This window comes from Stegastes partitus, unplaced genomic scaffold (assembly GCF_000690725.1).
Source record: "Stegastes partitus isolate 25-593 unplaced genomic scaffold, Stegastes_partitus-1.0.2 Scaffold68, whole genome shotgun sequence".
NCBI classification, from domain to species: Eukaryota; Metazoa; Chordata; class Actinopteri; family Pomacentridae; genus Stegastes; species Stegastes partitus.
Genome location: NW_007577799.1, coordinates 295,260 through 301,837, shown reverse-complemented (window position 1 = coordinate 301,837; position 6,578 = coordinate 295,260). Strand labels below are relative to the sequence as shown.

General features: G+C 41.8%; 1 protein-coding gene across 1 annotated transcript in view; it reads left to right on the top strand.

Moving 5' to 3' along the window:
- Positions 1 to 428: 428 nt before the first annotated feature.
- Positions 429 to 6,578, top strand: part of zfhx4 (zinc finger homeobox 4) — a 73,149-nt gene continuing 66,999 nt past the window's right edge. Inside the window, exon 1 of the mRNA XM_008276282.1 lies at positions 429 to 859. The gene's annotated coding sequence lies outside the window, so the exon portion shown is untranslated. The remainder of the gene's footprint in view (positions 860 to 6,578) is intronic.

Sequence of the window (6,578 nt, the reverse complement as noted above, 5' to 3'; positions counted from 1 at the left end):
TCCAGCGCCAGTCAGGATTGCGTTACCCTCTCTCTCTCTCTCTCTCTCTCTCTCTCTCTCTTTCTCTCTCTCTCTCTCTCTCTCTCATACGTCTCTATGTCTGTTTCTCTCTCTCTCTCTCATCTCGCCAAGCCTTCATCAGTCTCTTAAGGGAAAATAGAAAGAGGGGGATTTTTCTCTTCCCTCTGTGCTCCGTCCCGTTCTCAGGCTCTCCTGCCTATTTTGCATCAGCCATCTCGTACAGGATATTAGCCATGGAAAAACATGGGTCTGGGTATTTCATTTAGAATAATATGTTTATTCTTTTCATTTCAAAGTGGAAGTGGGGGGATTTCGTGGGGTGGGAGAAAGAACAATTGGGGCCGTGTGTTCCGAGCGCTCTTTCTGTTTGATCTGAGGGTCCTGCGGGCCCTGGGGTGGCTGAGATTCTCAGGTTTAGGTCAAATAAAATGGGGTGGTGAAAAAGATGAGGCCTCTCCGTTTCGCTCATATTGTATCGCGGATTGCTTTCGCCAAAATCTCTGTTGTTGTGTTTGTCTCATGTTCTCTGTTGCTTTCTGTCTCATCTGTCATTTGCATCTCTGGATGTTCTTTTTTTTTTCTGTTGACAGGCCTGGCAGTCAGGTAGGGAGGGGAGCTAATAGCAAACACCGATTGGGCAATTTGAATGCGAAGAGAAACTCCCTCCTCACTGATATTTCTAAACTTTGCCGTATATTTCCGTCAACGCTCATTTTATTCCCACACATCGTTTGTAGACTTGAAGCCGCTGTTACCTTTCAGGCTGTGACATTGTGTGTCCTCTATACTCCTTGATGCAGCCACTGTGAAGGACACTTGCTCAGCCCTTCAGGTCCATGTGAGTGCCTCAAAGTCCTCATCTTACATATTCAACAAAGCATTCAGCAGCCTTTTATTTTAGAAAGTTTGTCCCTCTTGTACTTACCAACAAAATAACGCGCAGCACAAAAGGTTATATGCCACATTTTATCGATTGCTCTCAAAAGTATTTTCAGAACTGTAAAAGGTAGCAAAGATAGGAAAAAAAAAAAACAAAACAAAACCAGAAAAGAAGATATGCACAACGACCTCATCCAAGCAGAAGTTAAACAGCAAGCTCTTGAGTTAAGAGGAAACAAAGTTGATGAATGACTAAGTTTCTCCAGGTTTGAGAAAAGACACACCACAATAGCACAAGACATCTCATGACAAATGATACATTCTTTTCCTCATTGGCCAAAGACAAAGGCGAGGATTGAAAAGGCAGCGAGCGCAGTCACAAGACGTACACACATTAATAGACCTTCAGGAAAGACAGAGAAATAGAGAGTAATACTGTATCCATAGACTTTTTTTTTTTTTTTTTAATGCTGCATTGCAGATGATGAGACAGTTTTTTCCCCCCTTGGATGTATGCATCTAATCACCTTTACTTTCTTCTCGGTTCATGTATGTGGTTTGTATGCGTGTCAGCATCTGCATGTGCTTGTGTGTGCATGTTTATCGCAGGTATGTGACATGATTGGCATGTGGTATTCCTGAAGGCAATAGCATGTGGATATCAAGGCCATTGGCAAGGCTCGTCAGGGAATAAGTGGCTAATTAATTATGCATGACGCGTGGTCTTAAACAAACAGTGTAATGAGAGATGAATGAATTTGTCAAAGAATTTGACTTGAGTTCCGTGAAGATTATTATTATTCTTATTATTTATGGCTTTTACCTAATAAAAACTTGTACAGAAATGTGTTGAAAAAAGCAAATTTGACAATATAAGATAGCTAAATACCTGCAAAACAGCACTGTTTTAAGGTATGCTCCCTAACAGAAATATAAAACTCCTCATTTTCCTTCATCTTAAGGTGTTAAAACACTCACCCGTGCAGCAACATTAAATATGAATAGTTGTGCCCCATTTTGTAACTGCACGATTATATAAAAAGTAGTATAAAACAGATTGAAGATCTTTTCTTTTCCAGTGTAGGTCTCAGTCTGATCTAATGCAGGCAAGCAAACATGTGTCTCCACAACTCCCTGAGGAGACTTCAGCCAACACTATCCTTCTCAAACCTTTTTTTTTTTCTTCTCTGGCCTGGAACCTGGCTGTGGAATCATCTTTAATTATTTGCTTTTAAAAAGAAAAAAAAAAAAAGACGACTTTTTTTTTTTCTGTGACAGTAAAGAAGAAGAGCAGAGCAGGCGCTGGAATGCTCTTGTATATGAAATTGTAGGTATTAACAGGGCTAGTTTTGTCAGCGGTTTCACTGATGTATCAGCTCTCTGCACCTAGACTAAATAAAGAGGGGAGTTTTGCCTTGTTTCATCGCGGCTTAGATGAGCAGATATAGGAACGCTTTGGAGGAACTGCTAAAAAAGCAAAGTATGCTGAAGAATGGACCTTTTTTTCTTAACACAATACCTAAACATGTGTCACGATGTGCTGATGGATGGTCTCGTGGTCTGTTTGGCTCGTTGGAGACGCTCACACTTTCTGGAATATTGTTAAATGAAAGGCAGGACTTTTCTTAAATACTGCAGCATTAAGTGATTTCCTGTCCGTCTCAGGACGTATGTTTTAAAAATAAGATATCTGTTTGAATGCGGCTTTATTCCGAAGTAAGCGCAACCTCTATGTGTGTTAAAGAGAGGGTGAAAAACAGAGATATTGCTGACTGTGGTCTTCAGTTGCCTCGACATTGACCTCCACGGTCCCCTGGTTGTCACATAAAGGGCAATGCAACACATTTACACACACCCGCGCGTATGAAGTCAAAGGGAAAAAGACAGGGAGCGAGAAACAAACCCTCTGTTTTTATGTCACATCTTAGATTTAAATATGTAATTGTGTCATTTATATCTAATAGAGGTTATTTCCTGCAGCGAACAATAAGGTAATGGGTCCATTTTATCTCGGTTCCCTCTCAGCAGGCTGGACCTAGATTTGCGTGACATGGTGTTTATTTGATAAAGGAATATTGCTGCGTTAATCTAAAACCATGCTAATTACATCTGACAGTTGTTTGTTTGTAGTGAAATCCAATTAAAATGTACACTTTTCAACTCCATCGCTCTTTTTTTTTTGTTGTTTTTTTTTTTTCTCGGCCCTCTCCTCCCCCCATTCTCTTTCTTCCCTCCCACAGTAACCAGAAAAAGAGCCTATGATGGCATAAATAACAACTGTGCTTTCCTTGTGGTTTTTGTGAGAAGAGGGCAAACTCACAACAGCTGTCAGAAAAAGGGGGTTTGTTTAAAAAGCAAATGGCTTTGGTCTAAAGTTCATTTGGAGACCTCTCTAATTAAATAGAGAGCCGAAAGCTTAAGTTAATTAGTAATTCCCTGGGTTCAGAAATTAGACCTGTCACGAGTATTCAAGCTCTTGGAAAGCCAAAAGGTATGTGTGTATTGTGTGTTTTTCCACAAATCCCTTATGCCTGCTCCCATCTCTGTACACAAGTGTATCTAAATATGTGTTCATTTGTGCTTTTTCTAATGCAAGGCAAGCACTTTTTCTTTTTCTTTTTCCCCCTGTCGAAATGCTCAAGACATTAATGGTCTTTTTGTGGCGTGTCAGAGAAGTGCTCAGGAGATGTTTAAGTGAGGGGCACATAGCTTGTGGCGTCAGTCAGGATACCTGCCCTATGATTATGTTTATGAAGATAATAACAGGGCTAGGGTCCCGCCGAGTACCGTCTTTAGAAAACAGTGGGGGTTTGAACTTTAAACTTTATTGTTACCCCTGGAAAAGAACTGGAAGATTTGGACGAATGTATGAGAAATGTCTCCACAATTAGCGAGGTGTCTATGTATTCCTACTGTAAATACAGATCTTCTCTTCTCTTCTCTTCTCTTCTCTTCTCTTCTCTTCTCTTCTCTTCTCTTCTCTTCTCTTCTCTTCTCTTCTCTTCTCTTCTCTTCTCGTATAATTGGACAGATAAGCACAGGTTAAGTAAACATAAATCAGCTGACTGTGACACAGTGAAGAGACAAGATGTCCCTACCTGTTCAGGCCATAATAGAGTTTGAGCGTTTGAGACAGCCAGCAAACATACGACTGTGGTTTTAAAAAAAAAAAACAAACAAAAAAACCACTGACTTGTACTATGTACTGTCCTCTATCTAATTGTACTGCCAGCATGTGTTTGGTCACTTGATACTGATCTTTCACCAAATAGGGCAACATATGGGACATTTTTTCCTTTCCTAAAATGGAATAAACTTTTGGCAACAAGTCGCTGGAGTTGCTACATTAGTTTGTAATGCTTAATAATAGGTTTCAAAGTATCAGCGAGACCCACTGCTCTTACGAAAGATTTCAGCGCTGCGAAAGGACTTCATGTTTTTCCTCTCACACTGCCGTGCCAAGTATTTAAAGAATAAGTCATATATGTGCTATTTTGAGTCTTAAAACAAGTTACACATACATGTTGTTTCACAAGCGTCACACTTATCATAGCATAAAATAAGCAGAGAATCTGAGGCTCATGGTAGTTGATACAGTATAACCAGTCGTTTATATTTGCCAGGTGGATATGAAATGCCTGCGTCAGAGACTGCTCTCTGTGTCTGTCTGTGAGTGTGTGCTATCCTTGACTGACGTGGACAGTGTTTACTTAACCTCTTCTGCGCTGCACTACCACGGCCTTGTCAATTTAAGTGTGTGTGTGTGTGTGTGTGTGTGTGTGTGTGTGGTGTGGTGGGGGGGGGCGGAGTGAGAGAGTCCAGCAATGGCAGCTTTCATTTTTCATGTTCCCAGCAGTATTTTTTCTAAACAAACCTGCTGAGAGGCAGAGTGAGAGATAGATAGGGGTCTGAATCAACACAAATGAGTGATATTTGTAATTTTTTTTTCCTGGCCTAGTGTATAATTGTGTGTATCTACACACCCCATGAGAAAACATGTATTTTAGAGATATTTTTTTTTTCAGGCTTTGTATTTAGCAGGATTATTAATTTCACTTGGCAAATAATCCCACCCTGCCACCCCCTTCAACTTGCCGTGTTATTGCGGAGAGGAGGTGTGTGTGTGTGTGGGTATGGTCTCATGCTTTTGCCTCATCCAAAAGATAAGGCTGTGATTTATGTAACAGCTAAGCCCTTTCATATTGTGTATGTTGTACCTTACAAGAGCATGATGAGCAGGCTAGATTAATATTTATTTAGCACAGGCAAATCAAGGATTAAGCAGTCATCATTTTAGCACTAATCCATGTCTCTGGTGAGATGCAGAGACAAAGCGAGGCAGATTACTAAACACATAACGCCACAAACCAACAATTAGTTGGTGACTTGCCTTCCTCAACTGTGTAGAAAAAGAGCTTGACAGTTGACGTACACAAACACACGCACAAACACACACGGATTGTGTTCTGCTCAATCAGCTCTTTTTGTCCCTGATCTATTGTTGTCACTGTTTGTCTCCCTCTCCTCAACTTTTAACTTCTCATTCTCACCCTTCCTCTCTCTCTTCAAAAGAAACCCTCATCGAAATTAGCAGTGGTTTGTCTGATTCACTCATCTGACGTAAATGTGTCTCATGATCTTTCCACTGTCCGAACACACATGCACACACCCTCACACTCAGATACACACACACAGGCCGACACACATGCATGAGCAATGAATACTTCTTTCTTAGCTCCGACCACGTGGGAGAGGGACAGTTTGCCTAAACTGTGTGAGTTTGCGTGCGCGCGTATGTGTGTGTTACAAGTTGCTTTGGAGTCTGTAAATAAAATTACATTCTTTGCTAATTGAGTTAAACTGCTTTTCTGGAGATGTGGCAAAAAAAAAAAAAAAAAAGATGAAAGCACCCTGTGTGTGTTTTTTTTGTGTATGTGTGTGTGTGTGTTTACATGTTGCAAATGTGAGTGTGTAGGGCGGTGATCTAGTTTGTTCTTAGCACTTTCAGGTGGTAACCAACAGGGACCCTGTGTGTTCGCTGGCGCTGTCCTCAAGCTTAAGCTTATGCAAAGCGCCAAACTTAGCCTTGCAAAACAGACAATCAAGAGTCGGACTTGTGAGCGTGTGTGTTTGTTGTCTGTAGGGGGGCAACTCTCACATAGGGAGCAACAACAAGGAACAGCGAAGGGGCCAAAAAGAGCATTGGAGAGCTGCTGCTGTGTGGGGTGGTGGGGGTGATATGGGAGGAGAGGTGGTGGTGGTAGTTGGGGGGGGAGAGTCCGAACCAGATGTGAGGGGTGATTGAGAGAAAATAAAAAGAAGAGAGATAAATAAAAAGAATGAACAGACGAGTCGTGCTGCGATAGAGAAAGACGGGGAGAAGCAAAGAGAGAGAGAGAGAGAATGCCATCCTCAGTTCCCCTTTGCCCTCCTTCCTCTCTCTCACCCGGCCACTGAATGTTAATGGCTTTTCTGCCTCTTCTCTCCCCCCCCTACACGCACACACATATATCCCTCCCCATGGACACTGGCGCATTGTTTGCGGCAGTGCTTCTATTCTTTCAAACTTAATTACCTTCTTGCCTTTTGTGGCGTCAGGGGCTGGAAGTTTTGCTCCTTGGCAGTGGAGGTCGTCACACATTCTTCGGCGGTGCATTCCCTTAATCTGGATGGGGGGG